This window comes from Papaver somniferum, chromosome 3 (assembly GCF_003573695.1).
Source record: "Papaver somniferum cultivar HN1 chromosome 3, ASM357369v1, whole genome shotgun sequence".
Classification (NCBI taxonomy): Eukaryota; Viridiplantae; Streptophyta; class Magnoliopsida; order Ranunculales; family Papaveraceae; genus Papaver; species Papaver somniferum.
The window spans coordinates 225,317,297-225,339,207 of NC_039360.1; the positions used below are offsets into that span (position 1 = coordinate 225,317,297).

The following is a 21,911-nucleotide window of genomic DNA, read 5'->3' on the forward strand; positions in this document are numbered from 1 at the left end:
GCTATTTTCAAAGTTCAATTCATTACCACCTATATCATGTGATAGTGTCTCAGTTTCCCTAATGGATTCCCATTGACGGGTTTTCTCCGCAATCTCAGCTAAAAATTTCCATGCATCATCCACAGTTTTATCAAGAAATTCACCATTACACATACACTCAACCATGGCTCGAGATTTAAAGTCTAGTCCCTCATAGAGGATAGCGACAAGTCTCCACTTCTCAAATCCATGGTGTGGACATTCGCTCAACAAATCATTAAAACGTTCAAAATAGTCAAAAACAGTTTCCTCATCCAATTGGACAAAACAATTGATACTTTGACGAATAGCGATGGTCCTATGATGTGGAAAGAATTTTTTAAAAAATAGATCTGTGAGTTGGTCCCAAGTGTTGATTGATTGTGGTCTCAAACCGTAAAACCATGTTTTGGCCCTTTCCTTTAGAGAAAATGTAAACAAACGCAATTTCAGAGAGTCTTCGGACATATGATCAGGTTGCATAGTCCGACAAATTTGTTCAAACTCTCTTACATGAGTATAGGGGTTCTCAGAATCGAACCCTCGAAAAAAGGAAGTATTTGTATCATGCTTGCATTTATTTTAAAAGGGTTATTGGTTTGAGGTAAGACAATACATGATAATGGAATTTTTATTGTGGGATACATGTATTCATGGGAGCATTAGGTTGGCCCATATTGAAAAGACACAAAGCCCACTATTTGGTTTTAAAGGGTTTTCAAAATTTGGTTTTTTATGGGAAAATTTTGGTTTTGATGGGAATGAAAACATTTGGTTTTTGATGGGAAACATTTGGTTTTTGAAATTGGGAGCAAGCCCACTGTTGGTCCTCTAATGGAATGGGAGGAAGGCTGCGGCCCACAAAACACTAAGTTTTAATTTTGAAAGTTTAATTTGGCCCAGTTGGTTAAGGCCCGACGTTTGTTTTAAAACTTTGGTTTCGAGGTCCACTCTTGAGTGGAAACAAGCCCACAATCGGTTACAAGCTCAGCTGGGTTTAAACCCAGAGTCCAAAATACAAGTCCAATGAAAGAATTTAAACAAGCCCACAAATTAAACAAACAAGCCCACAAAAATTAATTACAAACCCAACAGAAAATAAAAAGCCCAAAAATTGGCTTTAATATTACAAGCCCACAATTAAAAATTGGAAGCCCACAATTCGGGTTCTCTGAATGGGTTTACCTTTTAAGCACAGCCCAGCTGCTCTGATATTGTTGCAAAAACCCAGTTGGGCTTTGGTTCTTTTCCTTGGTGGCGTCCCAGCAGAGGAAAACAGGTTCAGAACAGCAGGTCCAACAGCAAATGAAGTGAAGCAGGTGCAGATGCAAGTGCGATGAAGTGAAATGCAAAATAGCTAAAAACTACTAGAGAAAACAAACCCGAGTCCCCGGCAGCGGCGCCAAAAACTTGGTGGACCCGGAAAAGCGTGAAAATTGAAGTGAAATGAAACGGGCCTACAGTAATACCGCAAGTGCACGGTTGTCAGTTATAGCTCGTGCAAGTACGGGTCGATCCACAGAGACTGGGTGTGTTTGGAGTTTCTAGCTATTTGGGCTCTAAATTGCTATTGGGCTTCTAATTGTGCTTTGGGCTTAGTGGGTTTTTGTAGCAATGAAAGGTTTTGGGCTCAGTGGAGAAGTGAGCTTTGGGCTCAGTTGGCCTGTATGAAGATCTGGGCTTGACAGTGACAGGCCTTAGCTTGGAAAGTGAACTGTGAGCTGGGCTTGATAGAGCTATCAGTTTGGTTTTTTTGAATGAGTCCACAGTGAACTGGACTGGGCTCTTAATGATCAATGCACTTAGGCCACAGTGAGCTTCAATGGACAAATGGGGAGCAAAAAGAGAAACTAGAAGAGCAAAAGATAGCAAAAGAAAGAGAATAAAAGAGAACACAGACAGAGATGAGGAACAGGGAAGAATAGGGAACAATAACTAAGAGATTAACAATGGCAGTGCAACAAACTAACAATGATCATGGGAAAGAAGCAAACATCGTGGCAAAAGGATGCAAATTTACAATGGCAAAAGCAAACAGCACAAAGTATTATGAGAAGGTGACAGAACAATGAAACTAAACAAAGAACAATGGAACCAAGGCCTAAGCCAAGGGCAGGGGTGTGAAGAAGTAACAAAACAGTTAAGTTGCAAGTGACTGTGAAAACAGAATGTGGGTTAAGCTAAGGCTTTGAATCCACCCTTGTGTCCTAGCCAAACAATGTGATCCTAGGTTGAGTTGAAAATCCTATGCATACATCTAGAATGGGAGGAAAATCAGCTTGCTCACTGATATGCCTCTAGTATTGACTGTCTTTTGACAGCACAGTCAATCACAGGCATACCAGAGCACTAATTTCTTCCCATTGCACAAGCAAAACACTGCACTAAGGCTCTAACCTAGCATTCCACTACCTAACAGTCCACTAAAGCTTCATCTGCCTCAGCAGTGAACTCAGAACATGAGAAAACAGATGGAACAACACATAAATTGGAGAGACTGGCTAATCCAGTTCTCCCAAAACATCACATTAACAACAACAACAACAGGATATTAAAACAGGGAAAAGGAATTAAACACATGAACATTACACAAAACAGAACATGAACATATGCAGAACATCAAAGTTCTGGACACTGGTATTCCAGCATAAGCCTTTACATCACACCAGTCCCTTCTATTTATACCCACAGACCCAATTTGGGTTTTCCCCCAAATTACAAAATTAGGGTTCTTCCCAAAAAAATCCCTAAAATCAAACAGAAATTAGGTAAATTGTTTCTACCTAATTTGACAGTACAAATCAGACCCATATCTTCTGATGCTCTCCCTAACAGAAAATTAGGTTTTTTTTAATAAATTCCCCGTAATTGACAGTAGACTAGGGTTTTGATTTTCGAACTTACCAAACGTGATAAGACGAGTCCGTCTTCAACCCATGCTTCTTCTCCCTTCTCTGCTCCTTCCCATGCCTTCAATTTCTCTTTCTAGCTCGAGCTATTGTACCAATTTCTTTCCTAGGGTTCTGAGAAAGAAAAGAAAAGAAATTGGTAGGATAGATGGCTAGAAGATGGGGGAGGGGAGTGATTATAGTGGAGTTGGTGGTGTTTAGGTGGCTATGGAGTAGGTGTGGCGATGGCAGGGTGGTGGTGCGGCAGGGTATGGTGGTGGTGGCAGTGAGAGCAGGCGGAGAGGGAGTTGCAGACAGAGGTTGAGAGGGAGGAGAAGACTCGAGTGTTTTGGGATGTAGGGAGTGTTTGGTTGGGTATAGGTGCTTCGTGCTAGGGTGTGAGGCAAGTGTAGCGAGTTTGATGCACAGCGAGAGGGAAATCATCGGATGACCAGATTTGGATTTAAATGAACGGCGCGATGGGATGAAGCTTGGAGAGACCGTTGGATTGCGAGATACAACTAAGCTGATGGCTCCATATGGAGTTAGGTGCTGTAGTGTTTAGCAGGAGCTTCAGACTTCGATGCACGATGATGAAGCGACCATTGGATGATGAGATGGATTCAATCTGACGGCTACAAAGAATGGGTTTGGGTTTTGGAGTTCTGGGCTTGGAAAATGGGTTTAGTTTTGGGAAATAAGTTTGGGCTTGGGATATGTTGAGCCCACTTCTTCTTTAAGAACAATCTCTTCCTTATTAAGCCCACTTTCTAGCCTTTGGTCTTGCACACAATATTCTTCGCGGTTTCCTTGCGTAATTCTTCCCGGATTTTCACCACTTTTCTGCTCAAGTCATCCAAACTTTATTTATTACCTAAAAATACAAAATTAATTAATAAAAATATTTATTCTTGAAAACAATGAAAATACAGAATATGGGATAAAATGTAGAATTAATGCACAAAAGATGAGTTAAATGCCAACAAAAATATATAGAAATATGCACTTTTTAGCACTCATCAAATACCCCCAAACCTGAATTTTACTTGTCCTCAAGTAAAACAAAACTAAGGAAATCCTAACTATACCACTGTCGCTGGTCTCTCGAATGCATTTAGCGTATGCACTAAGCCTTTTAAACCACTAAGTGTCCCTAGTGGACGAGTGAAGTCTCGTGAAGGTTTGCTTAGAACGTACCTACAAAGTTCTAGGTCAAAATATAAGCTCAGATTCCATCAAATGTGACATGTGCAAGTCAGTTAAGCTCACAGCAAAATGGAGATGTCAATCTAGCTATCAAGGCACAATCCTAGCACTGATAACAAAAAAACATGTGATAAGAGTGTAAAGTGTATCTACACATGTGTAAAGAAAGATCTGAAGTTATGACTACTAATCACCAAGAGATAGTTTCTCAGGCTAAGAACCAAGGTCGAAATCTAGCTAGCTGTCCGGACTTTACGAGAATTGTGAATGAGTTGGAGGTATTTCACAATTACTCGCGTTGTACATCAATGGCATACACCCTCCTTGCTTATTACAATGAAACAACAAAATGACTCTTTACATGACTCTTATTTACATTGACTACTCTCTTTTATTTTTGGAACAAGAGAGATGGAATTGATAAATACTTGATTTTTTTATTTTTCTGATTTATTTATTTATTTTATGAATATACATCGTTTTTTTTTTTTTTTTTTTTTTTTTTTTTTTTTTTTTTTTTTTTGAATAAGGAACACTTTTGATACAAATACAAAAGAAACAAAAATTACATGACACTTTGCAAGAGGTAGCCCTTTTTGATGCACCCAGTTAAATTCGATGGTTGTCTTTCTTAATGTAACCTCCACCTTCTATCCCAACCAACCAAAGAACAAGCTAGTCAAGTTTCGTTCAGTATTCTAAAGTGATTGGCAATCTAACTTCCTATCAAACACCTTGAAGATCGAGGCTATACATGTATTGGTAGATCGTGCGCGTGCAAATTTCTTATCACTATGTGAATTGTGCTAGAATCAGGGTGCCTAAATATCTAGACTAAGACTCCTATAATTACATATTTGCACAAGAGTCAACATTTCAAGGTAAATGAGCTCCATTTTTATGATTTTTTAATTTTTTAATTTTTTTTTTTTTAATTTTTTTTTCAAAAAGGAAGTTCTTGTTTTCAATTATGGCATATTATCAAAGTATCTACTTTTCACCCCCAAACCTAAACTAAACATTGTCCTCAATGTTTCAAAATATGAACAAAATTATAATACAACATATGAAGAGGATCATGTTGAGTAGAGAAAAAGGAAAGAGAATACCCGATTTCGGCGAAAGCAATATTAGAACTCCGTTATTCAAGGCAAGAATCCAACATATGTCAGCCGAGATCATATTGGATTAGCAAATATATACAAAAGGAACAAAAGGTTTTTAAGAAATTTTATCTACTGGATTATATACAAAAATTCACCATACACTAACAATCTAAAGAGTTGAGGATCAACCCAAAAGACAAAGTGTAGAGGTTTCAACAGCTTCACACAATAATATGATAGGCATGCAAGTGAAGCTGTGAAACAAAATGAGCTACCCCCAAACCTGGATTTTTCAACAGATAAAATTTTGGATACAAAATCTCGCAGTTTTGGGGTTCATCATGCACAAGGTCTAATTCGAAATGAACTTTGCTAGGGACGGGTACACATGCTAATTCCAACTGTGGTTCCTCAAAGATATTATACTTAGATGCAAAATAGTCCAAAAGGACTTGGGAAGCACACAGTTCCAAACCTAGATTAGGGACTCTCAGAAAAATTGGTTTGACAATATGGGTACAAACCAACTCTAGGTTGGGTGGAAGGGTATCAGATTGTGACTTAGGCAAGAAAGTGACATCTAAGTGTCTCACATGCATGAGATCAAGAGTATCAATATTATCAGTCACATCAGCATTATCTAAGTCACACTCAAGATGTGTAGCATGCTCATCATCACAAAAAATTTGCACAAGTCCTAATTCAGAATCGTGGTTATCCGATATATTCAAATTATCATCAACAGAAGCAATATATTGTGGCTTAAGTATGGAATCAGACACATCAACTATGTTTTCCTGCATAGGATCATTAGTGTCAACAGAAGATTTACCTAAGTCATGCTCTTCACAGGATAATTGCACAATATCAAAATCAGTATCAACATCACATGCATATGGAATATTAGAAGAAATATCATTCATGAAGGTCGGGGCAGAAAAGCCTATTGTATTTGAAACCAAAGGTTCCACAACATTTTCAGCATAGACATGTTCTTCTAACATAACATTATCATTATCATCATCATAGTAATATGCATACTTGTCCCTATTAGCAGTTGTGGTGTCATTAGTCAACTCATGTTCCTCTAGATTAGGTTCATATTCAATATCATACACATGAGAAGGACTAGACATGCTATTTTCAAAGTTCAATTCATTACCACCTATATCATGTGATAGTGTCTCAGTTTCCCTAATGGATTCCCATTGACGGGTTTTCTCCGCAATCTCAGCTAAAAATTTCCATGCATCATCCACAGTTTTATCAAGAAATTCACCATTACACATACACTCAACCATGGCTCGAGATTTAAAGTCTAGTCCCTCATAGAGGATAGCGACAAGTCTCCACTTCTCAAATCCATGGTGTGGACATTCGCTCAACAAATCATTAAAACGTTCAAAATAGTCAAAAACAGTTTCCTCATCCAATTGGACAAAACAATTGATACTTTGACGAATAGCGATGGTCCTATGATGTGGAAAGAATTTTTTAAAAATAGATCTGTGAGTTGGTCCCAAGTGTTGATTGATTGTGGTCTCAAACCGTAAAACCATGTTTTGGCCCTTTCCTTTAGAGAAAATGTAAACAAACGCAATTTCAGAGAGTCTTCGGACATATGATCAGGTTGCATATCCGACAAATTTGTTCAAACTCTCTTACATGAGTATAGGGGTTCTCAGAATCGAACCCTCGAAATAAAGGAAGTATTTGTATCATGCTTGCATTTATTTTAAAAGGGTTATTGGTTTGAGGTAAGACAATACATGATAATGGAATTTTTATTGTGGGATACATGTATTCATGGAGAGTATAGGTTGGCCCATATTGAAAAGACACAAAGCCCACTATTTGGTTTTAAAGGGTTTTCAAAATTTGGTTTTTTATGGGAAAATTTTGGTTTTGATGGGAATGAAAAACATTTGGTTTTTGATGGGAAATTTGGTTTTTGAAATTGGGAGCAAGCCCACTGTTGGTCCTCTAATGGAATGGGAGGAAGGCTGCGGCCCACAAAACACTAAGTTTTAATTTTGAAAGTTTAATTTGGCCCAGTTGGTTAAGGCCCGACGTTTGTTTTAAAACTTTGGTTTCGAGGTCCACTCTTGAGTGGAAACAAGCCCACAATCGGTTACAAGCTCAGCTGGGTTTAAACCCAGAGTCCAAAATACAAGTCCAATGAAAGAATTTAAACAAGCCCACAAATTAAACAAACAAGCCCACAAAAATTAATTACAAACCCAACAGAAAATAAAAAGCCCAAAAATTGGCTTTAATATTACAAGCCCACAATTAAAAATTGGAAGCCCACAATTCGGGTTCTCTGAATGGGTTTACCTTTTAAGCACAGCCCAGCTGCTCTGATATTGTTGCAAAAACCCAGTTGGGCTTTGGTTCTTTTCCTTGGTGGCGTCCCAGCAGAGGAAAACAGGTTCAGAACAGCAGGTCCAACAGCAAATGAAGTGAAGCAGGTGCAGATGCAAGTGCGATGAAGTGAAATGCAAAATAGCTAATAAAACTACTAGAGAAAACAAACCCGAGTCCCCGGCAGCGGCGCCAAAAACTTGGTGGACCCGGAAAAGCGTGAAAATTGAAGTGAAATGAAACGGGCCTACAGTAATACCGCATAGAGCTGGCAAACGGGCGGGCCGGGGCTGGCTTGTTACGGGTTACACGGGTTCGGGTTAATACGGGCCAAAACCCGCGGGTTGATATTCTTCACGGGTAGTCATTTCTTCAACCCGTGCCCGTAACGGGTAAAGCTTGCGGGTTTCACGGGTTACCCGGCTTGTTAGATTAAAAATCAAATCAAATTTAATTAAGTTAATTTAGGACAATTACAAAGATCAAACACAAGTTAGTACATAAACAACACAAATCCTTCCAATCCTTCCCTATAACACCTACATACATCTAATCAGTCCATTTTCATAACTCCATATCCTGCTTTTCAACTCAATCTTAACTCCATCCTGCTTTTTGATCTTCCTGCTTTTTATATAGGCCTGAGATGAACATCCCGGATCATAACTCCATATCCTGCTTTTTGATCTTCCTTAAAATACCACTCACATGCAGAAGACCATGTCTCTACTCTTAATAGTCTCCTCTATCCAGACTTGATGGCTGAGCACCATCACTGATGGCTGAGCACCATTAGCTGCGTAGAACATCTGTGTACCAACTCTCCCAACTTTATCCCTACATAATAAAAAATCCTGAAGACTGTAAGAAACGGGCTTCAGGATTCACCCAAAGAGATTAAGAGATATACTTTCGACATACTTTCAAATTCAATTATAATATACAAGTTGGATACATAAATTAGAGCACATGATACTCTTAGATTGCAAACAAATATAGCTAAGAGATGATTACCCTACTAACAATAAATCAATGAACCAATACTTCTGAACTTGGTAGACGAAACATCTGAAAGAATCATGTGAGTAGTTCATATCAAATGGATTTAATAAACATTGTCCTCAAAAGATGACAATGAGGATTGAGCAGCTGAATTACTACTCAGGTTAAAGATGATCATCAGAAGACACTCAGAAACAAAAATGCGTGAAAAAAATAACCTTATTCACAGATCTCCTTTCGGATAGACTTTGATATGACCAACCCTCTTCCGTCCAGCACCTGGTGTTAGTGCTTTAACCTCTATACCTCTATAATCATCTGGATGGGTCCACAGATGGCTAGTTTTGCAAAGAATGGTCCCAATGCTTCTGGTTCAACCTTATAAACCACCTTGTCTTGGACAATGCAAGCTGAGGGGTTTTGTGGAGAAGGGTGAGTGCGGCATGGTTGTTGCACTGGTGCTCAATGTGGCGGGATGATGCACAGAGTTCTTTCTTGGGGTCAGAGTGTGTCGAGTTTGTGGAGCCCCTAACTTTCTCAAGTTATGAAATGATAAGTCAACTGAAGTTTTATCTGCATTAAATCATTCAACCAGACGACACCTAAAATCTTCACATCTTTAACTAGAGTAAGGATTTAAAAGGTACAGAACTGCATTATAACAAGTGATCTAAATATTAAAGAACTGACCGGGATGCTTTTTCCGAAACCACAAAGTCCCCAATTTTAAACCAAAATTTCACAAATTCCTTCACTGCATCAGTAAGATCTTCTCGTAGATCAATATTAGAAATAATCGATTGAAGAAGATAGTTACCAATTAGTTGTTTACCACGTTGTACCTGCAAAAAATATGAATACATGACTAGGCCAAATTTTCTGTCAAGTATCATTCTGCAGTTCATCTGTGTCGATTTCTAATCAGTGTTTGCTCATAATTCATAAAACCTGCAAGCATCAGCAATTCAACATTATTAAACCATGGTCTTTGTTAAGCTGAAATGTCCAAACATACGCTTCCAATAATACCCGTCTGAAATTTTTAAGAGTCATGGCCTGAAAGTGCCCTGGCATCAGTGGACGCTGCTTCTCCTTTACCACTCCATTGGATCTGGTGAAGCTGAAAATATTCAAACATCATATATGCATATGACCATTGATCAACTTTGAAAAGAAAAAACATCATTTAAGTTAATCTACTGCGTATTGTTACTTCAGTTAATTGAACAGCTCAAGATGTTGTTAATTAAACAGCTCAAAATGCTTTTAATTGAACAGCTTAAAATGCTGCTAATTGCTACTTCAGTTAATTGAACAACTCTTTAGTCGGTTTAAATGCTGTAGACGAAATAATTTTCAAGAGAAAGACGTAGTGAAAAAAGGACAAATGACGCACAAAGCACAGAACAACTGAGGCTTTCCACGGCCGAATTCACCGTAAGATTCATTAGGTGATCAGGTCTCAGTTCCTCTTGTTACAAGCAGGACTGTGTAAGTTCAATAAATATCGAAACACAACAATCTAGAGTCATAATCTACTGGTATTACCTTCAAAAACCGTGTTGAGTACTCTTGATTGTGATGTTATCTGAACGATCTCATGCATTCTTGGATGAAGTTAACTAGCACTAGAAAAACCCAGCAGAACCAACTCGACGCTCCAAATCTCTACTCTTAACCCACAGAGTCCCCAATTTTAAACCAAAATTTCACAAATTCCTTCACTGCATCAGTAAGATCTTCTCGTAGATCAATATTAGAAATAATCGATTGAAGAAGATAGTTACCAATTAGTTGTTTACCACGTTGTACCTGCAAAAAATATGAATACATGACTAGGCCAAATTTTCCATAAATGGTGAAGCAAAAGATGAAGCAATTCAGGAACATCTAACATTAACTGAATAGATAAAATAAGATTGCTTACGAGATGGGGTGTTTCTTTCTTCCCTACAACCATCTGATTTTTGTTAGCATCATCAAAGTGATTACTGTACAGAAGAACAAGTAACAAGAATTACAAACTGACACACACTAAAACATTGCTCTGCTAAAATAAAATTAGAACTTTTAATACACACATTGATAATTACAATACCTCCTGGATTCGAATTAATGACCAGATATGAAACATCTTGAAATTTCCCACAGAAGTATATTTCCTCAACACTACCAACAACCATACGTCGATCTATATTTCCTCAATTTCAAACTCAATCTTAACCACAGAGAAAACCCAACTTTTTTCCTTTTTAATTCACAACTTCTTCATCATCTTCTTTTACTTAATTAACATCAGTAACACTATTATTAACACCAACGAAACCTTTCCCCTCAACTCTCGGTCTCAATCTCTCACTATCATTTCTAATTCTCCTCCAGCCGAAGAACACAGAAGAAGAGAACGAGCAGAAGAGGCAGAAGAAAAAAAGAGAATGATGTTTTAGGTTTAGCCTTTCCTTTTTATACCTTAAACGTAAGGATATGATTAGCCCTAGATAATCCGACGGTTATGATTAAATATAACTTATTATAAGCAATTTAGACGGGTTTACGGGTTGTACCCGCGGGTTCACGGGCCGGGACGGGTTAACCCGTTTACTCACAAGCCGACATTTCTCCAACCCGAACCCGGCTTGTTTTGGAACCAGCCGAGCCGGGTTCGGGTTTTCACGGTCCGGGCACGGGTTAACTCGCGGGTTTTGGCTTGTTTGCCAGCTCTAATACCGCAAGTGCACGGTTGTCAGTTATAGCTCGTGCAAGTACGGGTCGATCCACAGAGACTGGGTGTGTTTGGAGTTTCTAGCTATTTGGGCTCTAAATTGCTATTGGGCTTCTAATTGTGCTTTGGGCTTAGTGGGTTTTTGTAGCAATGAAAAGGTTTTGGGCTCAGTGGAGAAGTGAGCTTTGGGCTCAGTTGGCCTGTATGAAGATCTGGGCTTGACAGTGACAGGCCTTAGCTTGGAAAGTGAACTGTGAGCTGGGCTTGATAGAGCTATCAGTTTGGTTTTTTTGAATGAGTCCACAGTGAACTGGACTGGGCTCTTAATGATCAATGCACTTAGGCCACAGTGAGCTTCAATGGACAAATGGGGAGCAAAACAGAGAAACTAGAAGAGCAAAAGATAGCAAAAGAAAGAGAATAAAAGAGAACACAGACAGAGATGAGGAACAGGGAAGAATAGGGAACAATAACTAAGAGATTAACAATGGCAGTGCAACAAACTAACAATGATCATGGGAAAGAAGCAAACATCAGTGGCAAAAGGATGCAAATTTACAATGGCAAAAGCAAACAGCACAAAGTATTATGAGAAGGTGACAGAACAATGAAACTAAACAAAGAACAATGGAACCAAGGCCTAAGCCAAGGGCAGGGGTGTGAAGAAGTAACAAAACAGTTAAGTTGCAAGTGACTGTGAAAACAGAATGTGGGTTAAGCTAAGGCTTTGAATCCACCCTTGTGTCCTAGCCAAACAATGTGATCCTAGGTTGAGTTGAAAATCCTATGCATACATCTAGAATGGGAGGAAAATCAGCTTGCTCACTGATATGCCTCTAGTATTGACTGTCTTTTGACAGCACAGTCAATCATAGGCATACCAGAGCACTAATTTCTTCCCATTGCACAAGCAAAACACTGCACTAAGGCTCTAACCTAGCATTCCACTACCTAACAGTCCACTAAAGCTTCATCTGAGCCTCAGCAGTGAACTCAGAACATGAGAAAACAGATGGAACAACACATAAATTGGAGAGACTGGCTAATCCAGTTCTCCCAAAACATCACATTAACAACAACAACAACAGGATATTAAAACAGGGAAAAGGAATTAAACACATGAACATTACACAAAACAGAACATGAACATATGCAGAACATCAAAGTTCTGGACACTGGCTATTCCAGCATAAGCCTTTACATCACACCAGTCCCTTCTATTTATACCCACAGACCCAATTTGGGTTTTCCCCCAAATTACAAAATCAGGGTTCTTCCCAAAAAAATCCCTAAAATCAAACAGAAATTAGGTAAATTGTTTCTACCTAATTTGACAGTACAAATCAGACCCATATCTTCTGATGCTCTCCCTAACAGAAAATTAGGGTTTTTTTAATAAATTCCCCCAAATTGACAGTAGACTAGGGTTTTGATTTTCGAACTTACCAAACGTGATAAGACGAGTCCGTCTTCAACCCATGCTTCTTCTCCCTTCTCTGCTCCTTCCCATGCCTTCAATTTCTCTTTCTAGCTCGAGCTATCGTACCAATTTCTTTCCTAGGGTTCTGAGAAAGAAAAGAAAAGAAATTGGTAGGATAGATGGCTAGAAGATGGGGGGAGTGATTATAGTGGAGTTGGTGGTGGTGTTTAGGTGGCTATGGAGTAGGTGGTGGCGATGGCAGGGTGGTGGTGCGGCAGGGTATGGTGGTGGTGGCAGTGAGAGCAGGCGGAGAGGGAGTTGCAGACAGAGAGGTTGAGAGGGAGGAGAAGACTCGAGTGTTTTGGGATGTAGGGAGTGTTTGGTTGGGTATAGGTGCTTCGTGCTAGGGTGTGAGGCAAGTGTAGCGAGTTTGATGCACAGCGAGAGGGAAATCATCGGATGACCAGATTTGGATTTAAATGAACGGCGCGATGGGATGAAGCTTGGAGAGACCGTTGGATTGCGAGATACAACTAAGCTGACGGCTCCAGATGGAGTTAGGTGCTGTAGTGTTTAGAAGGAGCTTCAGACTTCGATGCACGATGATGAAGCGACCATTGGATGATGAGATGGATCCAATCTGACGGCTACAAAAGAATGGGTTTGGGTTTTGGAGTTCTGGGCTTGGAAAATGGGTTTAGTTTTGGGAAATAAGTTTGGGCTTGGGATATGTTGAGCCCACTTCTTCTTTAAGAACAAATCTCTTCCTTATTAAGCCCACTTTCTAGCCTTTGGTCTTGCACACAATATTCTTCGCGGTTTCCTTGCGTAATTCTTCCCGGCTTTTCACCACTTTTCTGTTCAAGTCATCCAAACTTTATTTATTACCTAAAAATACAAAATTAATTAATAAAAATATTATTCTTGAAAACAATGAAAATGCAGAATATGGGATAAAATGTAGAATTAATGCACAAAAGATGAGTTAAATGCCAACAAAAATATATAGAAATATGCACTTTTTAGCACTCATCAATAAGATACTTGGACATATGGCTAAGGACATATTAGCCATTCCTGTGTCTTCTGTTGCCTCTGAGTCTGCTTTTAGCACAAGAAAGCGAGTCTTAAGTCCTTGTAGAAGCTCTTTATCTACAAGGACAGTTGAGGCATTGCTTTGCACACAAAGCTGGCTAAGGAAGCCAATACAACTTGATCTTCTGTCTGATTACATACCAGATGATGATGTTGAAGTTGAAGAAGGTAACATATTACATTATTACTTGTGTTTGGCAGTAATAGATATAGTCTAATAGTTATTAACTGCTATTATTTGTTTTTGCAGCGTTACTTGGTCCTATCAACACTGATGACACCACAAGTGCTGCTGACATGGATTAGAAGATCAAGATTCAAGACTACTGCAGCACTAGCTGCACTGCTAGTTGTTCTTTTTTCAGATTTTCTCATTTTCAAGACTTAGTGTGTGTGTCTGTGGCTACTGCTACTTTTTTTTCCATATTTCAAGACATTGTTTGTTTGGTTTGTTAGTAATATTGCTACTTATTAGTTGCTGCTTTGAATGAGAATTTTTTATATAGAAAAAACAGGTAAAAAATAGGTAAAAGAAAAGGAAGTCAGTTTTTTCGCTGAAAAGGTACCGACTGGTACCGGTCCCGTACCAGTCCCGGACCGGAACCGAGGTACACGGTATCGGTCCAAAAGTTCAGTACCGACCTCTGGGGGTACAGGTACTCGGCCTCGGCAAGAACCGAGCCGTACCGTGTGCACCCTTAATTGTAACCTATGTAATAGAACCACTGATCTCTCTAATACAATGGTTCTTCTTCTTGTCTCTATATCTCCTTCCTTCACCCCTGATTATCATGCACGAGTTATACCGCAGAGCTGATGATAACGCTGGAATCAAATAAGCTAAGTTTGATTTACTTTTTTCTATATATAATATATATATATATATATATATATATATTTATATATATATATATATATTTTCTCTTTTCCATAAAATAAAATTACAAAGAATTGATTTGATGTTTGAATCTGTTTTATACCATATTGATTTGATTGGTTGAAATTTGATTTGATTTGTACAAACTAGCTATTAGATTTTCACCGTAACAAACTAGATATTAAATCCATAGTTAGTTTGATTTGATTTGTAATTAGGGATTTGGAAAATCCTTGTTTTATTGTTTGATTTTAAGTTAATTTAATTTATTAAATTGAATCAGTGGAAATTCGTGGAAGGAAAATTCGTACGTCCATGTTGAATGAAGAGGAGTTTTCTGGTGAATGAAGAAGAGATTATGTTCGTGGAAAATGAAAAGTCCCCATTCGGTCCAGACCCCGTTTCGGTTTGGTCCGGTCCAGTCTATCTGGTTCGGTTCTGCCCATCCCATCTGGTTCGGTTCGGTGCAGTCCAATCCTATTCCGACCCGAGGTTGTCATTTCCTATCCCGTTCCGAGGCTGTCGTGTTCGTTTTGTTTGTGTTGGGCTCGGACGTGCATTTTGTATGTGTTGGGCTCGGGATGTGCATGAAAAATTCTGGTTTTGCATATGTACAAGGGGAAGCAAACCAAAGTATATGCACTAGAGTTTGGTTTTGTATCTGCACTGTACAGTGCCAACTAAAGCTCGGCTCGAGGTATGTAACTAATGTTAATTTGCGTTTTAATATAATGTTTGTTGGGCTTATTTATTTATTTTAAGAATATGCATAATTCTGTTTTTTTTTTCTTAAGATAAGTCCATAGCATATAAACAGTCAATTTAAATTATAATTGTTGATCATGAAGAATTTTGGTATTATTATTATTTTGTTCTCTTGAATATGATATTGGCTATAGTTGAATGATGTTTGTTTTTTGTTCAATTGGTTGTACCAACTCAATTCCAATGTATTCATTTGGGGCTTAGAAGTACTTGAGCACCATTATTGGATACTTGATATTTTCCCAAAAATTTGAATGTTCCGTGGAATGTATCCACTTGCTCGACTATTAATCTGTCAGTAGTTTTCAAAACATATGTTCAAATAAAATCACATGTATTCCAATTTTTCTGTGGAAGAACTCACAATTTTTTTTATTTGAGTCGGAAAATTTTCATTTCTCTACTTCATCCATAATACTAACGTATCGGTATATGTTGAAGTATGACAACAAGAGAACTAATTATTTTTTAGTAATATATTCAACCTAAAGTAATTGGTTGACATGTGTAGTGAGATTCTCTTGGCCTATTGAGATAAAGAAATTTCTCAAATTAAGCTAAATGTAGCAAAATTAAAAATGGAAAGAACCCCGAAGTAATAAGGGTTAGACGTAATGACTCATATAAAGTATGTGAAAAGGGACATATATATCATGAGACAGAAATGTACTTTTCCCCAGTAGTAATAACACCAAAGTACCGGTATCGGCTGAATATGAGATGAAGCTAAGATGTAATTCTAGCTCCCATCATAAATGAAGGAGTTGGAAATGCACCTGGTTATAGGTGTTGATATATACAATGTAATGTGTGTGTCATAGTAGCAACCATTTTTCACATCAACTTTAATGGCAACAAGAACTTTTCCTGGCCAATTGACTATTTAATTGAACTAGATCATATGTCTGCCCTTACAGTGAGAATGGATTTGATTGCATCTATAAATTATTTCTAATGAATGTGGAAGGAAGCATATTCTTAGAAAATTAATGTGTCAATCTAGTGAATTGTAGATCACTGGAACTTGAATTACTAAATCCTTATTAATCCAAACAATGAAATGATTGAGATTGATTCATAAAGACTTTGACATACCCATAAGGCACATTGGTTGTGACACGATGTTCCGTTTTGAAAGTACTAACATGAGCATCACTTCATTTGAGTGTATAATAAAATGAACTAATAGAATGCGAAGTTACGACATCTATCATAATCAGTGATTTCTAAAGTTACTAGATTTGCACTGCCTCTCCCCATTATGCTTTAGAGTAAGAAAGAACGTCACTCATCTTACAAAGTCTCTCTTTAGTGAAACATGATTGAGACCATCCTGTTTTACTTAGATGTAAAGGCTAAATAAATCATTCTCCAAAGAAATAAAGTGTTATTAGTGAACATATATCCATGCAAAATGCGGACCATTCAAGTGATTTATGGCTCTGGTGAATGATTCGAAGCATTGAATCAGTTATTGTTCATAACAAACGATGCGTTTAATTTTTATAGAATTCCTAGCACATATTACACAAAGCAAAGTGCAACGTCTTACCACCCTTTTTAATGCTAGAGAATTTACATCAAAAGGACTTGATGAATATTGCAAGTTTAATAAGATCAATATAGAATATCTTATACCCAATGGTCTCGCAGAGGCTACCATCAAAGGTTACAGATGGTGTCTAAGGAATAGGTTATTCTTGCCAACCTACCTTTTATCGCTTTGGGGATATGCAATATTACACGCATCTTTACTTAATTCGTTTTAGAACCCAATATTAGTCGACGTTTTCTGCGTACCAGTTGGTAACTGAATTTAAGCTTGACATTTATGTTATTACGCATTTTTGGTTGCACTATATATGTGCCATTACGAGTCCACATCGTACTATGATGCGTCACGAAAATGATTAAGTAATTTTGTTGGATATTTACTCTCAAAAATTATCCGCATTTTAAAACCTTTGGAAGGAGATCTCTTACTCTAGATTTGCAGGTTATCACTTTAATGAGACAGTCTTCCCGTCGTTAGGTGGAGATAAGAAAAAGTATTTTCTACGGTAACGACATGAATTGTCGTGGTGTGTTCACACTGTGTCTCATATTGATTCTTGTACTCCATAAATGTAAATGTGAAGTGACAAAGAATAATCAATTTTCTGAATGTACACTGATATCGCTAAAGTGACAAGATCACACATACCAGCTGCAAATATTCCTGCAAGGTTAGAAATCCTCATTATGGGGTACCCCATAGACTAAGGTGTTGCAACTATACTTGGTGGAAGTGTAGTTGAAGCCGTGGATCCATAAAGGAAGATGGAGAGACAACCAGGTTCGATCAATGCTCACCTAGAAAGGAAGTAGATGAGTAAGGCACAACCTAATTTGTATCATAAATGAAATCATCTCATTTGATTGTCTCTGACTATGTCCATGAATCAATACTGGGGGACGCTCCGAAGTTTTAAATGATTCTAGAGAACAATGAAATCCTGACGGATTATGAGAATGCACATGAGTCAATGGAAGGATCATGCGTGCACAATGATGATATAATCCATAAATAGTTGCTCCAAAAGTAGAGCACAATGAGATCGAACCATGCTTTATTTTGATTAATTTCAAATAAATAGCTTATTTGGCCTACTCAATCCAGGTAGAACTTAGTTCTTTGGCAAATATACGGGTATTTGGTGTGGTAGTGCTAACCAACCAAGTGTAAAGCCTATTGGACATACATAATTAATTTGTCATAGAGAATAATGAGAAGAAAGTAGTCTTAAAGTACAAAGACTCGCCTTGTGGCGCGAGGTTTCTCACAAATCCCTTGAATGGTTCTCTTGTGATGAATGTTATAGAGTTCCACTACCTAGTTAGCTTGGTAATTTCAAAAGGACTTGAAATGCAGCATATGTATGTGGCTGTTACGTATCTCTGAAAGAATCAAGAGATAGAAGATATTTACAAAAGTACTTGATAGACTTTTGTTTCCGAAATCAAATGACTCTAAACCACGGAGTGCATTTACAGTTAGATAGAACGATCACTTATAGATTCAAACAATCATACGGATGTGGTATACCCGTCTAAGTGGCTATTTGATTTGGAGGGGATATACAAGTAAGTTATTTTTCCTTGCGTGTTCATAAGAAAGTTCCTGATTTGGAATTGTAGCTATTCATGTTGATGGTACAGACATGATGTGTACTCTTGATGTGATAAGAGACCTTAAGAGCTATTTGATATACGAATTTGAGATGCAAAATCTGGGGAAAGCTCGACCGAATATTGAGCTTGTGGTATATTATTCCACTAGTTTGAATATGTCTAAAGTTGTCAGGCAATTTAACAAAGACATGCATCCTGATAGCACTCCCATGATTAGTTGAAGTACAAAATAAGTAAATGACCATTTCGTCTAAAGAAAGATGACGAAGATGTGTTGGGATATGAAATTCCCCTATCTAAGTGCAATAGACGAATTGTTGTACTTAGCATAATGTACTCGACCAAATGTTACATCCTCAATGAACTTGTTAGCTAGATATAGCTCAGCGCCAACGAAACGTCATTGGAATGGTATAATGCAAGTAATCATATACTTAAAAGTAACCATTGACATGAGTTTATTTTATCCCTGCAAAGACATTAAAATGAATGCTAATGAAAGTGCAATTCAAAAGTTGTTGATTATGAAGGAACAATAATCTCTTATCCTTCGAAAGTAATCAGGGGGAGATATGGTGGACTATTTTCTAGGTAATTACTGATATTCAGTTTCGAAACATACATGACTAAAAGAACTGTCTGGAACAACTCCGAAAGTAATCAGGGGGAGATGCCGAAATCAGGGGGAGGATCCAAGGATATGATGTCGACATATTTTACTTCGAAATTGAAGATGTGTTGTACTCTTTTTCCTTTCGATCGAGAATAGTTTTTTCCAAAGGGTTTTTGTTACTCGACAAGGTTTTTAGCGAGACAACACTAAAAACATCAAGTATGTTGAACGTCGAAGACATAAAGATCGCGTTGATATTAATGAAAATATCAGAACCAAAGAAATGAATGGCGATAGTCTGTTCAGAAACGTAACTTCCAAAATCAACAACATGGTTCTATAAACATCCAAGTCACCAAAGTAAAGTGTGATAAACTCCTTTTGACTGCATTAGACTAATGAAAATTGTTTGACATCAGGAGGAGCATCTAACGGTGTGTGGAACTCTTTTCCTTCACGGAGGTTACTTTTTCCCACAGGGTTTTGTTGCTCGGCAAGGTTTTTAATGAGACAACAACAAACACCGGGAATGTAATTTCCCAGGTAAGGCTATTGTCTCTCTCACGAGTATTTTCTGTCTTAGGAGTTGTGAAGCAAATAGTCAAATTCAATGGAGCAAAATGATCATCTGCAATAGATCACATTTACTTGCATCTATGACGTTGTACTCTTTTCCCTTTGTCAAGGTTTTATCCCACTGGGTTTTCCTTGTCAAGGTTTTAATGAGCCAACATATATGCATCCAACTATGTTCTAAGTTTACCTAATATTGTACTCTTTTTCTTTAGTTCAGGTTTTGTCCCTATGGGTTTCCCTGACGAAGTTTTAACGAGGCAATTAGCTTAGACTCATCGATCTGTTAAGATCGTATTGCATGTGATGAACTACATGTATGTAAGAGACAACATGTGAAGTACTACATGTGAAGAGTTGTACCAAGGTTTTATCCCACTGGTTTTTTCCTTGTTAAACTTTTAGTAAGGAAATTGATTTCGGCACAAGCCATCAAGGATAGGACGTCAAGAAGAAATACATTCCAAGCACTATATGTGAAGCACTATGTATAAAGTTTTGTTATTGAACCGCACAAGGGGGAGTGTTACAGGGCCTACGTCCTATGGATGTGCGGTCCATCCATTTACCCATTTGATATGTATATATTGTAACCTATGTAATAGAACCACTGATCTCTCTAATACAATGGTTCTTCTTCTTGTCTCTATATCTCCTTCCTTCACCCCTGATTATCCTAAAACAATTCATAATAAAATATACCTAGTCAAATAGTTCAGACTCATTTTACATTTTTACTCAGTTTCAGAATGAACACGAGCTCATACTCGCTCTTATATCGAGTTTGCACACAATCTCGATTTCAAAAGCCCATTTGAAAGGAAACCTATTTTGAGGCATATTCGGCTGAAAAGTTATCAACCGAACCTAGACAAAAACCATAGGTTCGACTGATAACATGGTATGCTTCAAAACAGGATTCTTTGAAAGTGCCTGCTCCGAGAGAAAAAAAAAAAAAAAAGGAAAACGAGGTAGTTTAAAGTTGACTATCCGTGCGGTTCTAGCTTCCATAATCCATTCCAATGTTTTCGATAAAAATAAAATTGCACACTTATTATACCATGTTTGCTAGTTAATATAATTTAACCTTCTCATCAAAAAAAGAAAAAGAAAAAGGGTTAGCCTCGATATGAAAATGTCAAAATGAACTTTGCTAAAAGTTACGCATCAAATAGACAAGGAAATACTCCCTGATCCAATCGCCCCGTTTCAATTATATATAGTACTTAAAAGATACAAATAGTGGGCACGTGCTTTGCACCTCGGTAACGTTATTATATATAGTACTTAAAAGATACAAAATGTGATGTTATTATTTATGCTCGTTACGGAAATAATTCAAAGAGCTTTCCGAATATATAAAATTCACAAAAATCCGATGTATAGTTTGAAAGATATACGAAGTTTTAAAATATTTGTCTTCACTTTCATGAAAATTGCGTTTTCATAAATACTAATTTATGATCAATTTATATTTAAGTCCTTGTAAATATTCTTTATGTGATGGCTAAAATTTATATGGGGAGATCTAACGGTTAAGAAGGGTAAAACTTTGATACTCTTGCTCACATTAAAAGGGAGGAAATGTTTATCTTTCGAGTCAAGCTTGTTCAGGTTTATGTTCACGAAGTGAGCTACTTTGATTTTACATGAGTTATGTTCAATCATCTGAACACCGTGTTATCCCATTCAATCGAGTGTAACAGGTCACGTCAGCGGTCTTCAAATCTTCATTCTTCAAAGTATTGATTTAACACACCTATAAAATCAATAACTTGATTCCACTATCTAAAGCTGCACGGTATGGAGTATGTTAACGTTGACTTTGAATAATAGTCGTATCTACAAATTCGAGTGATTTTCCAGTAATAATTTAGACTTATCCCGCTGCATATTATTTTAACTCAGAGGCCACAAAGGAGATTTGAGGGGAACATGCAACGAATTCGAACTCCTAGTAAATCTAAATAGATAGAGAACCAAGTGACCGACACCATGTCATCTACTCCAACCTTTTTAATCGGTGGTACAACTCCCTTGACCGATGTTAGAAGAAAAAAAAAAGAAATACGAAATACTATCTTAAACTCA

The 21,911-nt window shown here is 37.6% G+C and overlaps 1 long non-coding RNA gene across 1 annotated transcript; it reads right to left on the reverse strand.

Annotated features, from left to right (window-relative positions):
* Window positions 1-9,014: 9,014 nt before the first annotated feature.
* On the reverse strand, window positions 9,015-10,846 carry LOC113362184. Its single transcript, XR_003365595.1, has 6 exons — window positions 10,683-10,846; window positions 10,512-10,575; window positions 10,133-10,396; window positions 9,614-9,704; window positions 9,275-9,532; window positions 9,015-9,157 (listed from the first exon to the last, which is right to left on the reverse strand). It is a non-coding gene; the product is annotated as an uncharacterized LOC113362184 (long non-coding RNA).
* Between the last annotated feature and the right edge of the window lie 11,065 nt (window positions 10,847-21,911).